Source organism: Notolepis coatsorum (assembly GCF_963971535.1).
Source record: "Notolepis coatsorum genome assembly, chromosome: 3".
NCBI lineage: Eukaryota > Metazoa > Chordata > Actinopteri > Aulopiformes > Paralepididae > Notolepis > Notolepis coatsorum.
In genome coordinates, this window is record NC_140167.1 from 156,099,533 (window position 1) to 156,113,896 (window position 14,364).

The following is a 14,364-nucleotide window of genomic DNA, read 5'->3' on the forward strand; positions in this document are numbered from 1 at the left end:
TTCTGTGCAATGCGCCAGTCAATTTAAGTATATGCAAACGGTCCGTGAAAGCCGGACATTTTCATGCATTTATAAACCCCCCCCCCGGACGGCCCGGACAGGGCGTGAAAAGAGGACATGTCCGGCCAAAAGAGGACGTTTGGTCACCCTAAACGGTTAAGCTGAGTGACATGCTCTCTGCTGGCTTGCTCTCGACATTAAGAGCACCACTTCCTCTGGCTGCTACACAGAGACATTATTTAGCAACATCTGTGAGACGTGTCCCTGTGCGTCTCCCCACACAGAGGTTTGATTGTGCTGCCTTTTATTTTTGGCATCGGTTTTGCATTTCATATTTCCTCACGGAGCAATCGGAGGCCTCGTACAGCTCTCGTACAGACGTGTGTCGGTCGTCTTGGGGCTCTGCAGCTGTAACCCTCCTCTGCTATACAGCCATTGCACCCTTATAATTCATTATGAATTGAAAATGGGGGACCCTGATGTAAACAAGACAAAAGTCTTTCTCTGGTCTGCATCCCCTTCTGTTCTCTGTCTCTGCCTTCTGTCCTCTGTCTCTCCCTTCTGTCCTCTGTCTCTCCCTTCTGTCCTCTGTCTCTCCCTTCTGTCCTCTGTCTCTCCCTTCTGTTCTGTCTCTCCCTTCTGTTCTATGTCTCTCCCTTCTGTTCTATGTCTCTCCCTTCTGTTCTCTGTCCCTCCCTTCTGTTCTCTGTCTCTCCATTCTGTCCTCTGTCTCTCCCTTCTGTCCTCTGTCTCTCCCTTCTGTCCTCTGTCTCTCCCTTCTGTTCTGTCTCTCCCTTCTGTTCTATGTCTCTCCCTTCTGTTCTATGTCTCTCCCTTCTGTTCTCTGTCTCTCTCTTCTCTCCTCTGCCTCTCCCTTCTGTCTCTCCCTTCTGTTCTCTGTCTCTCCCTTCTGTCCCCTGTCTTCTATCTCTCCCTTCTGTCTCTCCCTTCTGTTATCTGTCTCTCCCTTCTCTCCTGTCTCTCCCTTCTCTCCTCTGTCTCTACCTTCTGTCCTCTGTCTCTCCCATCTGTCTCTCCCTTCTGTCTTCTGTCTCTCCCTTCTCTCTCCCTTCTCTCCTCTGTCTCTTTCTTCTGTCCTCTGTCTCTCCCTTCTGTCTCCCTTCTGTCTATCCGTCGCTCCCTTCTCTCCTCTGTCTCTCCCTCCTTCTGTCTCTCCCTTCTGTCTTCTGTCTCTCCCTTCTGTCTCTCCCTTCTGTCCTCTATCTCTCCCTTCTGTCCTCTGTCTCTCCCTTCTGCCCTCTGTCTCTCCCCTCTGTCTCTCACTTCTGTCCTCTGTCTTCTGTCTCTCCCTTCTGTCCTCTGTCTCTCCCTTCTGCCCTCTGTCTCTCCCTTCTGTCTCTCCCTTCTGTTCTCTGTCTCTCCCTTCTGTCTCTCCCATCTCTCCTCTGTCTCTCCCGTCTGTCCTCTGTCTCTCCCTTCTCTCCTCTGTCTCTACCTTCTCTCCTCTGTCTCTTCCCTCTGCCTCTCCCTTCTGTCTCTCCCCTCTGTCTTCTGTCTCTCCCCTCTGTCTTCTGTCTCTCCCTTCTCTCCTCTGTCTCTCCCTTCTGTCTTCTGTCTCTCCCTTCTGTCTCTCCCTTCTCTCCTCTGTCTCTCCCGTCTGTCTCTCCCTTCTGTCCTCTGTCTCTCCCATCTGTCCTCTGTCTCTCTCCTCTGTCCTCTATCTCTCCCTTCTCTCCTCTGTCTTCTGTCTCTCCCCTCTGTCCTCTGTCTCTCCATTCTGTCTCTCCCTTCGCTCCTCTCTCTCCCTTCTCTCCTCTGTCTCTCCCTTCTGTCTCTCTGTCTCTCCCTTCTGTCTCTCCCTTCTGTCCTCTGTCTCTCCCTTCTGTGTCTCTCTGTCTCTCCCTTCTCTCCTCTGTCTCTCCCTTCTGTCCTCTGTCTCTCCCTTCTCTCCTCTGGCTCCCTTCTGTCGTCTGTCTCTCCCTGCTGTCCTCTCTCTCCCTGCTGTCCTCTGTCTCTGAGATTGACTAAATATATACATGGTATCTATGAGTTAAGATGGTATCTATGAGTTAAGATGGTATCTATAGATGGTATCTATGAGTTAAGATGGTATCTATGAGTTAAGATGGTATCTATGATGGTATCTATGTGTTAAGATGGTATCTATGAGTTAAGATGGTATCTATGATTTAAGATGGTATCTATGAGTTAAGATGGTATCTATGATGGTATCTATGAGTTAAGATGGTATCTATGAGTTAAGATGGTATCTATGAGTTAAGATGGTTTCTATGATGGTATCTATGAGTTAAGATGGTATCTATGAGTTAAGATGGTATCTATGATTAAGATGGTATCTATGAGACCTGGATAACCCCCAATAACTCATCAACACCTGCAGCATTATCTACAAACTATAACTTCACTCACACACCTCGACCTTCCAGACGGGGTGGAGGCACTGCCCTCATGACATCTCCTTCATGGGCTACAAACGTAACACCACTCCCAGAACTGTCACTCTCCTCTCTCGAATATCATGCAGTATCTGTCTCTAATCCTTTCAATCTCACCATTGTTACACTCTACCGCCCTCCAGGTACACTCGATCACTTCACAGATGAGCTGGACATGCTTCTTAGCTCCTTACCGGAAGATGGTACCCCTCTCCTTCTACTGGGCGACTTCAACCTGCCTGACTCATCTCAGTCAGTCATAGTAGTCTCCCTCCTACAATCGTTTGACCTGACTCCCACTGCCATGCCTCCCACCCACAAAGCAGGCAACTCCCTGGATCTCATATTTTCCCGTAACTCCAGCATCATTAACACCACGGTAACTCCCCTACATGTATCTGACCATTCCTTCATATCCTTCTCACTAACTCTCATGCTTAACCGAAAGGTCTTCACCCCAACTCAAACAGTCTCACTCAGACGCAACCTGCCCTCCCTATCCCCCTCCACCCTCTCCTCTGACATACTATCCGCTCTACCTTTGAGTGACACCTTCTCTGCTCTCTCCACAGAGATGGCAACCTCCACCCTCCTTTCAGCCCTTGCAACCTCCTTCGACAAGCTCTGTCCCCTCGTTGAGAAACCTGCCCGCCGTTCCCCACCCAGTCCATGGCTGACAGATCCAGTGAGAGAACAAAGACAGGTCCTGAGAGCAGCTGAAAGGAAGTATAGAAAGTCACGCCTCACTGCTGACATCGACACATATCACAACCTCTTGTTAACATTCTCCAAAACCATCACTAATGCCAAAGCTTCTTTCTTCCACCATAGGATCGAGGCCTCTGCCAAGAATCTTCGCAAACTGCATGCTACCATGTCCTCCCTCCTCACTCCCCCCCCACCCCCCCCTCCCTCATCTTTCTCTGCCGAAGACTTTGCGATCTTCTTTGAGGAAAAAGTGGAGAACATCCGCAGCTCCTTCTCCCAACCCCCACCCATTCCAAATGCTGAATCGAGAACCTCATCCTTCACTCTGTCATCTTTCTCTCCCATTACAGAAGCAGAGACCCTGACACTGGTAACGTCAAACCGTCCGACTACTTGCCAGCTGGACCAGCTACCCTCCCCACTCCTCCAGACCATAGCACCAGACATCCTCCCATTCCTAACTGCAACCATCAACTCCTCACTCAACTCGGGGGTGGTCCCCACCTCCCTAAAACAAGCCAGAGTCACGCCGCTCATAAAAAAACCAACCCTGAACCCTACCGTCATAGGCAACTACCGTCCTGTCTCTCTTCTCTCCTTCCTTTCTAAAACACTTGAACGTGCTGTATCCAACCAACTTACTACTTATCTCTTACAGAATGACCTCCTAGACCCTAATCAGTCAGGCTTCAGGACTGGTCACTCCACAGAGACAGCCCTCATTGCGGTCACAGAGGCACTTCACTTAGCAAAAGCAAAAGGCCTCTCCTCTGTCCTGATTCTCCTAGATCTATCTGCAGCCTTCGACACAGTCAACCACCAGATCCTCCTTGCGGCCCTCGCAGGAATGGGAGTGGCTGGCTCTGCGCTGACATGGCTGTCATCATACCTCAATGACCGCTCCTACCAAGTGTCATGGAGAGGGACCCTGTCGGCCACCCGCCCCCTGCGGACGGGTGTCCCCCAGGGCTCGGTTTTAGGACCCCTTCTCTTCTCCCTCTACACTAAATCACTGGGTAACATTATCACGTCTCATGGCTTCTCCTACCATTGTTATGCCGACGATACTCAACTCTTCCTCTCCTTCCCTCCCTCAGATATCCACGTCTCTGTGCGGATCTCGGCCTGTCTGTCCGACATCTCAGCCTGGATGACGTCCAACCACCTCAAACTGAACCTAAGCAAAACAGAATTGCTCCACCTGCCGGCCAAATCCTCCCCCCTAACTGACCTTTCAATCACAGTCGAGAATGCAGCTGTGACTGCGTCCCCGACCGCCAAGAACCTTGGTGTTGTCCTCGACGACCAGTTGAACTTCTCTGCTCACATCGCAGCGACGACCAGAACCTGCCGATTCCTCCTGAGCAACGTCAGAAGGATACGCCCCTTCCTGACAAAAGAAGCCACCCAACTCCTCGTCCAATCAACAGTCATCTCCCGCCTCGACTACTGCAATGCACTGCTCGCTGGCCTCCCGGCCACTGCCACTAAGCCTCTTCAACTCATTCAGAACGCAGCGGCCCGCCTGATCTCAAACCTACCGAAGTCGGCCCATGTCACCCCACTTCTTAGGGACCTGCACTGGCTCCCCATTGCTGCACGAATCCGCTTCAAGGCCCTCGACCTAGCATACCGTGCGGCAAAGGGAACCGCTCCCGCCTACCTCCGGTCAATGGTCTCTAACTACACACCCTCAAGACCCCTACGCTCTGCATCTTCTGGCCGCCTCAGACCTACTCCTATCCAAGCTCCGGGAGGGTCATCAAAGAGAAGTCGCCTATTCTCAGTCCTTGCCCCACAATGGTGGAATGAACTACCCACCCCAGTTAGGACAGCCGAATCACGTCCAATCTTTCGCCGTCGACTAAAGACGCACTTCTTCAACCATTATCTGAATTAAAAAAAAAAAAAAAAAAAAAAAAAAAAATCTAACCCTAACTAACCGTACTGTCATGCACTTGTCCTAATAAACTAACCTACACTGTAGCACTCAACACTTTGATGAACATTGTTGCTCAGCTGATAGAGTTGTGCCCTTCCTGATGGCTTGTCGTACAGAACTTGTAAGTCGCTTTGGATAAAAGCGTCAGCTAAATGACTAAATGTAAATGTAAATGTAAATGTATGATTAAGATGGTAAAGTGTTTTGGGATTGTCTCATTTTGAGAAAATGGCATTTACATTTTTTCAGTAGCTTGGTTTACATTATAGAGCAGCTCATAGACAAATGTGAAAATGTGCTATTCATAGTTGCTTTTGTTGATTGCTTTATACGTTTTATGAAACTGCTATAGTTCAAGAGACAAAATGTGATAATATCTAAAAATATTCATATCCAGAAAAGAAATCACCATTTAAAAATGGGGGGCCTCACCTGGGATGCATGTGTGTATATTCATTGGCAGCTGAACTATATCTAAACTTGCTTTCAAAGTTCCACAGGCAGTAATCATATTCCTGAAGGGCCACCCGCACGCACACACACACACACACACACACACACACACACACACACACACACACACACACACACACACACACACACACACACACACACACACACACACACACACACACACACACACACACACACAAACCCCAAAAAGCATAAAAAGGAAGCCCCCCTCGCGCCACACGTGCACAGGCCCAGTGCCCTTTTCAGCCTTTGAGCACCTGCCCCTCTAAAGTCCTGTGCACGCCCCTGCACACACACACACCCTAACCTTAACCATAATCATAAACCAGGGGTGTAAAAAGTACCCAGAAATTATACTTAAGTGAAAGTATGGGTACCGTCTCAAAATCGTACTCAAGTAAAAGTATCTGGCTAAGAACACACTTGAGTAAAAGTCAAAAAGTCTCTACTTGTAAATGTACTTAAGTACTACAAAGTAAAAGTAAAAACTTTTTTTTTATTCCGGGGCAATGAAATGTTCTGTTTCTTCCTCTTCATCACTCGTACTATCATTTGTGGCCATCTTCTGTAGCTTGTCACCTTGACTGTCTATTCTTCTGATAGCAGGTGTTTAATCAAAGATCCCCGCTTTCTAGTCTTGCACAAGGACCAATCAGCATGGGTATGGGCGGGTTAATTTTCCATTGATGGGGATTTGATTGGCCGTTTTTAAATAAAGAGCGGCCGCAGGATTAATAACGCTAACGTTCGTTCGGCCAGAGAAACAAATATACTAATTAAAATTGTTGGACCTGCGAGATGTGTACTTTGTATTTTGTAGGTCTGCATTTTAAATGTAAGGAGTAAAAAGTCTGAGCGGCTGGGTGGCGCAGCGGACATTGCACTCGTCACCAACGCAAGAGACACCGGGTTGCCTCCGGCTAGGGCCAGTCGTCATACTAACTCAATTGGCAGAGTTAGCGGGTGGAAGTCGATGGGTGGTAATCTGGACGTTGTGGACAGCGACTCCTACAGGTCGGTTGGGGACGCCTGCACAGCAGAGACAGGAAATGGCGGGGGTAGTGTGAGCCTCCCACACGTTACACCTCGCCAATGAGAGTCCGCGCTGGCAGGTGAAAAGATGTGACAGGCTGCCTCGTGTATCGGAGGGGACACGTGATGCAAGGCTTTTATCCTCCCTACAACTGGGCCGCCCAGGCAGCCCCTTTCCTGACAGTGATGCAAGCCTTGCTTCACAGTCACGAAAGGGGCTAGGCCGCGGGAGATTTACCACAGCAGGTAATAGACCTGTTTTTTAAAGATAACACAAATATTTCATCTAGAAGCAGACAGAGAGGGTTACAATATGCAGTGGAAAAGTACGTTCATGAGATAAGTTTACATTTACCTTAGACCTCCATGGTGATGCAAGCATTAGCTATAGATAACGTCTCAAGCATTATTTACAGTTGACTTGATTGAAGATTACAAGAACTATGACGATAATCCATGATTACTACTATTGCTGATACATTTAGTTTAAGGCTAGTGGTCCAACGCAGTATACGAGCTACGAGACAGTTGTGTCACTAGTCACTAGAATGAGGGGAAAAAGTGAGAGCTGTCACTTGACAACAATCCTCCTCCATAAAGGGGTGAGACGTCAGAGAATGGTATGCTGCACATTCTAGTGTACATCAGGTCAAATGATTGATTACACTAACTATAAATGTATAGTGATGATAGAGACCAAAGTAAAAATACCTAATAATAAAATAGACCTAATAAGGGGCGACAGTGGCTTGGGAGTAGAGCAGTCGTCTGGTAATCCGGAGGTTCCCGGGTTTGATTCTCGCTCCTCCCGGGCAGCGTGTCGAAGTGTCCTTGAGCAAGACACTGATGAGTAGGTTGGCACCTTGCATGGTTGCCTCCACCGTCGGTGTGTGAATGTGTGAGTGAATGGGTAAGATGTGAGAAACAAATTGTAAAGCGCTTTGGATAAAAGCGCTATATAAATACAGCCATTTACCATTTACCAAAATACCTGTAAATCACAGTATATGGTTACAGGACATAGCTTTTCTTATAACACTAAGTATAAGTTATATTTAATATAAATATAAATAAATGCATATACAACACATTCTCAAGATAGATCACTCTGATTAGAAAAGAAAACCCACAACTAAAGTGTACATAAATAGCCACTATTTTTAATATATACAATAAATATACATGGATTTACAGTTGCACTGAAATACAAGAACACCCCATAGAATATGTACTGTACTTTTACTTTTGAAACTTAATACAGTACTGTAGTGATTGTAATGGTACATAATTCACCCACGGACCTATTGTTAGAAACATTCTAGAAAATTAGTACTGCCCGAACAATCTGGAACGTGTGTGATGATGTCATGGCAGTACATTCTAGAACCTTAGTACTGCCCGATCATTCTGGACCGTTGGTGATGATGTCATAGTAGAACCTTCTAGAACCTCTAACATTCCTATTTAAGCGTTCTGTTTAGCTTTCTAATAATGTCCACCTTCCATTGGGGGAGCCACAGGCCGGCACTCCTCATCTGGAGTAAGAGGGGAGGAGAGAGGCCTGTATACTTTCCGTAACCGCATTTCTGGCAGACGCTCTCTGATTCGCCGACGTCAGTTTCTACACTGGTTAAGCGTAGGCAATCTTCGAAGTTGGTTACGGTTAGGCAAGTTCTTTCGACGGTTAAGCTTAGGCACTCTTTCGAAGTTGGTTAAGGTTAGAGTTTGTCTTAGAGCATGGCGATAGAACGCCAGGTAGTTTGCAGGCTGTTTGACGTGGAAATGGGCAAAGACACAGCTCGTCACGCTATTGGGCGCACATGTCACATGACCAGAAACGTCTGACAGAAATGCGGCTATGGAAAGTATAGACGCAGGAGAGAGGGGTGATGGATAAGGAGAGAGGGGTGATGGATAAGGGGAGAGGGATGAGGGGGAGAGGTGAATGAGGAGAGAGGGATAGTATTCAGTTCATCAATGACATGATTGTAAAGCTGCACACATTCCATGATGCTCACTTTAGTCCAAAAACATAAATCAGACCTCTTTCATTGTCACTCATGTCCTGTCTTGGGTTGACCTGTGTCGTCTCTGTGAGGGCAATAACATCTCCAGCACACCTCATTCTGTGAAAAAAACACAAAAAGCTGAGTATTAGCTAAGCATAGACAGATAATAATAATAGTTCATTTATGGAGCATCTTTCATACATAAAATGCAGCTCAAAGTGGATTTTATTGACAACAAACATAACAACTTTGACACATCAACATTTGTATTTACCTTGTCAGGGATAAAACTAAAAGTCCAGGACTTATTTACTAGCCCTGCTATCAATCCAGTCCAGAGTATAAGCTAACGTTATGATACAGAAAGCTAACGTTATGATACAGAAAGCTAACGTTATGATGCAGAAAGCTAAAGTTATGATGCAGAAAGCTTATGTTATGATACATAAGGCTAACGTTATGATGCAGAAAGCTAACGTTATGATGCAGAAAGCTTATGTTATGATACATAAGGCTAACGTTATGATACAGAAAGCTAACGTTATGATACAGAAAGCTAACGTTATGATGCAGAAAGCTATCGTTATGATGCAGAAAGCTTATGTTATGATACATAAGGCTAACGTTATGATGCAGAAAGCTAACGTTATGATGCAGAAAGCTAACGTTATGATGCAGAAAGCTTATGTTATGATACATAAGGCTAACGTTATGATGCAGCAAGCTAACAAGGTTGTCATTCGAGAGGTAGGGTCTGTGTCTTTTCGGAGCAGATACGAGAGCCCGGATATACGCTAGCTAGTTGGCAGTCAAAGTAAAATGTTAGCAAACTAATAGTTTGGTCTACGTTTCTAATACATGCCGTCAAATATTATGTCTTTATGAATTTACCTTACCTTGGTAATGGTCTTCACATTCAGTTGTGTATGTGGTCGACGACACAGCAGAATCCATCGCTTGCATTTGTCGAGTTGTCTTTTGGGCTTCGGAAAAGGTATGAAATATACTCCTCCATCCAGTCTTTCAGGGTACCTGGTGTCCGAATTACAGGTACCCCACGCACAGCGTTTCACCATCAGATATTAGGTAGATAATAACATATAAACTGAACTCTTCACAGTGGTTTCGATCACAGCCGTCTGGTTTGATACAGCCCACAAACCGACCGAGGTTTCTGTAGCAAGGATTTTTGCTGTGATATGATTGGACAAATTCTATTTTGGGGCGTGGTTTAGCGACAGGTCTATTGGCACAGCGGGTAATTGGGATGGGAGGAAAATAGAAAAAGAGGAGAAAAAAGTGGATCAAAAAGGAGTAAAAAGTCTGTTTTTTTCCTCTGAAATGTAATTGAGTAAAAGCACAAGTATACAAACCTAATAATACTTGAGTAAAGTACAAATCCCCAAAAACAGTACTTAACACCCCTGTCATGAACACAACAAACCTAACTTTAACCCTAACATAACCACTACCTGCCTAAACTTAACGATAGGTTATGTCTATAACCAAGTTCTGTTAATTAGGGGTGACGCTTGGCATCACTCATGCACTCCCTCGCGTACGTGCACGCGCACTGAATAAATTCCACAAATGTACCTTTAATACCAGTATTAGTCTGACCACACCCCTCATCAGCTTACCTTCATAAGCAGGTGTGTGGTCACCTGCTCTCCTCCTACCCAAGCTTTCACCACAAGGTGAGGTCAAGGGCTGCAGCGGCGTCGGATGCCAAGCGTCACCCCTAATTAACAGAACTTGGTTATAGTCATAACCTATCGTTCTGTATCATTAGGGGATCCGCTTGGCATCACTCATGCACACAGGGAGGCCAAGCGGAGCCACTGGCCGACAAATACACCCCGCTGAAGGCCCCCCACAACCAACAGAACAGGGAGGGCCGAGCCCCCCCGACCCCCCCTAATGGAGGGCACCCCCCCTATTAGAGGTTTACCGGGAGGGCGACGGACCCGACCGTGCGAAGAGGCACTCAAGCAACTCAACGCACAGGGTGAGCAGACCGTGGCTTGACCCCACGACTACACACACGCACAACCTGCATGCCACCCGGGAACGAACGGAGGGAAACAACCTCGTTACTGCCCCCAGAATCACGGGGTCAAGGGCAAACCCAACCCCTTGGCAAGGCCGTAGCAGCGGAGCGCGAAGGAAGACCCAGACCCACCAAAGGGACTGGACCCCCTGGAATGGGGGCCCGGAGAAGTCCATGATGCCAGCATCAAGACCCCACCAGGTGGGCACGTAGTGCCCCGCCCCCCACATCGCCAGCGTATTCGGACAAAGGCCCCTCAGCCGAGCGGGCCCCGTCCTCCCCGATAGTACACTGCCTGGCACACTGACCCTGCAACAGGCAGTCAGCATGGCCGTAAGCACACAAAAAAGGTTAACCAACGGAAGCAGGCAGCGCACCGAGGAAAACCAGGCAACAGGCTGTTAACCCTAGCCTGGAGACTGCGGACGAGACAGGCGCCAGAAAGGACAGCTGAACACAGCCGCCCCGGCGGAAGGGGCGTATGCTGGCGTAGTTGCATGACCAAGGCTCCATCTAAAAAAAACCCACCCAGAGGGGTCGAGGCAGAGAAGGCTGACACGATTGGCAGACGTCATGAACGTGCAGGGGCACCCTCAAACCGGTTAACCCGGGAGTTGACACCGCAGCAATACACCAGAGAACCAACCACTCAGGTGTTACCCCATGCAGTGGTTGGTCCCATAACCCCTCAGGAAAAAACCCCAAAACACACCTGCGCTGTCGCAGCCCGTGTTCCAGTTTCCAACAGGGTTATCCCGAGCCTACAGGTCAACGAAACATTACTTCGGACCGGGCCCGGTGATACGGGGAGCACAGGGTCCCCCGAGGAGGTCAAGACCACCCCAACAGGCCCCTCTTCGCCATAGGCGGCGCGTATATAAGGCCAGGGGAGGCTATGCCGACCCAGTCTGCGCATTATTAGAGGCAGCCTAGGCTACGATATTGTGTGCGTGTGGGCTGCTGCAGCCCAGTGGTGACAATACGCAAGGGTCGGCCAACCAAGGTGTCAATGGCAGTAGGTGTGGTGGCCGTTTAACATTCCAGACTGCGGGCAGTAACCAATCATGCCGCATCATCAAACTAACCGATGCCAGTCTGGTCTTCAAAACCCTCCACGGTCTAGCCCCACCCCCACTTTCCGATTGTTCACCTCCAGGTTCGCGTGTCGTCTTTTACCAACAAACTTGCAGTTCCGCGTTCGGGTTCAGAACTGTTGTACCGGGTGGCGTCTATTCGCATCCTAACACTAATTTCCATTAAGGACAAGTACATTTAGCAAATCAGCCCTCTCCGTGAGAGCTGCCAAGACCTGGAACTCCATTCCAAGTTACATGCCGCCTGGGCATAACACTGGATCACCTGAGGCCAAGGGCTTGCTCTACGAGGGCATGATGAGACTGAGTCAGAGTTAATCAAACCGTGGAAACTTTTTAGAGCTACTATGTACATTGTTTTCAAAGCATGATGAGAACCAAATTATGGAAAACGTTTCCTTCATTGCCGTCGGCACCGCAACTTGTGAACGGCCTTTCCCAATGAGGCGCATCCGAAACTTTTGCTGCATTAAGGTAAGACAATGGTTAATCATATTGAATGCCTTCATTTGAACAATTAATTTGCACTATATGAAATGAGTGGGGCTCGCTGTAGTAGCCTAGATGTGGGTGTGACATCAGAACCTGGACAGCACCGTTTGCGTGCAAGCAAAAAAGAAAAATGTTGCGCGCTACGCGCGAGTTTCATCCGATCTATAGCCTACCCTAATGTCCAGCTCACCCGCCGCCCGAGGAGGTCAAGACCACCCCAACAGGCCCCTCTTCGCCATGCGTAAGAGAAGAGCGTAAGAATGGAAAACCAGCCCCAGCACCGTACTTGGTATTCCCAGGAGGTCACCCAACCAAGTACTAACCAAGACCAACCTACATGGCGGCCGAGATCCGACGAGATCGGACGCGTACAGGCTGGCACGGCCGTAAGCCATTACGACAGAGTAGAATACAATGTACCCAACAAGGGTTCCATAGCGCTCAACCCTGTGACACCCGGACCGACCTAGCATTTTTCCCCCTGAAAAAACCCAAGTCCCTCAGGGTACCAGAACAGCAGATCTGCATCCCCGGCGGACAACGGGTCCAACTGATCCGGACCAGCGCGACCAGAACCAGTCCCGTGCCCTAACCACGCCGACATGCCAACTCCAGGAGAAGGGGCAGATATGCGTGTTGATCTTAAACATAAAAAGAAGGCGCCACTCAGACGTTCCGGTGCGAACCGCGCCCGGCAGCCCACCCCCAGGGCGTGAGACCCTTCCACATATGTTCAGATCCATTCCGTTATCATCCCCTGATATGAACGAGAACCCGTCGACAACCACACAGGGCGTCGGAAGAGGAAAAACCCCCATCCCGATTGCTTTATAAAAACGCTGTTCTAACCCCAAGCAATCAAGGCGCGCCAGTCAGTTACCTAATGTCCAACAGAACATTCTGAGTTAGCACTATGTGTGCGTTGGGCATATCCACATCAATAATAGGCTATTTAGACCATCTTATTGAATCCCCAAGACGCCCAGGGGAACGACAAGAGGGCGGGATGCAACCAACTCCATGAATGAATGAATGAAAACTTTAACCAACAGATTGCAGAAAGGGTACATTTACATTTACATTTAGTCATTTAGCTGACGCTTTTATCCAAAGCGACTTACAAGTTCTGTGCGACAAGACAGCAAGAAGGGTATAACTCTATCAGCTGAGTAACAATGTTCATCAAAGTGTTGCGTGTTACAGTGTAGGTTAGTTTATTAGGACAAGTGCATGACATTAAGGTTAGTCAGGGTTAGATTTTTTTTTTTTTTTATCATTTCAGATAATGGTTGAAGAAGTGAGTCTTTAGTCGACGGCGAAAGATTGGACGGGATTCGGCTGTCCTAACTGGGATGGGTAGTTCATTCCACCATTGTGGGGCAAGGACTGAGAATAGGCGGCTTCTCTTTGATGACCCTCCGGGAGCTTGGATAGGAGTAGATCTGAGGCGGCCAGAAGACGCAGAGCGTAGGGGTCTTGAGGGTGTGTAGTTAGAGACCATTGACCGGAGGTAGGCGGGAGCGGTTCCCTTTGCCGCACGGTATGCTAGGTCGAGGGCCTTGAAGCGGATACGTGCAGCAATGGGGAGCCAGTGCAGGTCCCTAAGAAGTGGGGTGACATGGGCTGACTTCGGTAGGTTTGAGATCAGGCGGGCCGCTGCATTTTGAATGAGTTGAAGAGGCTTGGTGGCAGTGGCCGGGAGGCCAGCTAGCAGTGCGTTGCAGTAGTCGAGGCGGGAGATGACTGTTGATTGGACGAGGAGTTGGGTGGCTTCTTTTGTCAGGAAGGGGCGTATCCTTCTGACGTTGCTCAGGAGGAATCTGCACGGGTACAACATAGTACAACATAGTACGGCTCAAAACACACAATCGGTAAGGGGAGGCAGACCTGGGAAAGACGTTAGTCTTGTTTCCATCAGGGGCCCCCATTTCCAATTCATCTAGACACATCCAACTCTTTATAATAATAAAGAAGAAGCATCACCCGTATGAACCCAACTGCACAGCTGGGAGTAAAAAACCCGTTTTCACATGATTTTACATCCAGTCACTCTTCTTTAATCAGAGAGTAAAGACTAGACCCTCCCAGAAAACCTTCCCACACGAGTGGTAGTCATGAGAAAGACATGCAAACTGTGAGTCACGTG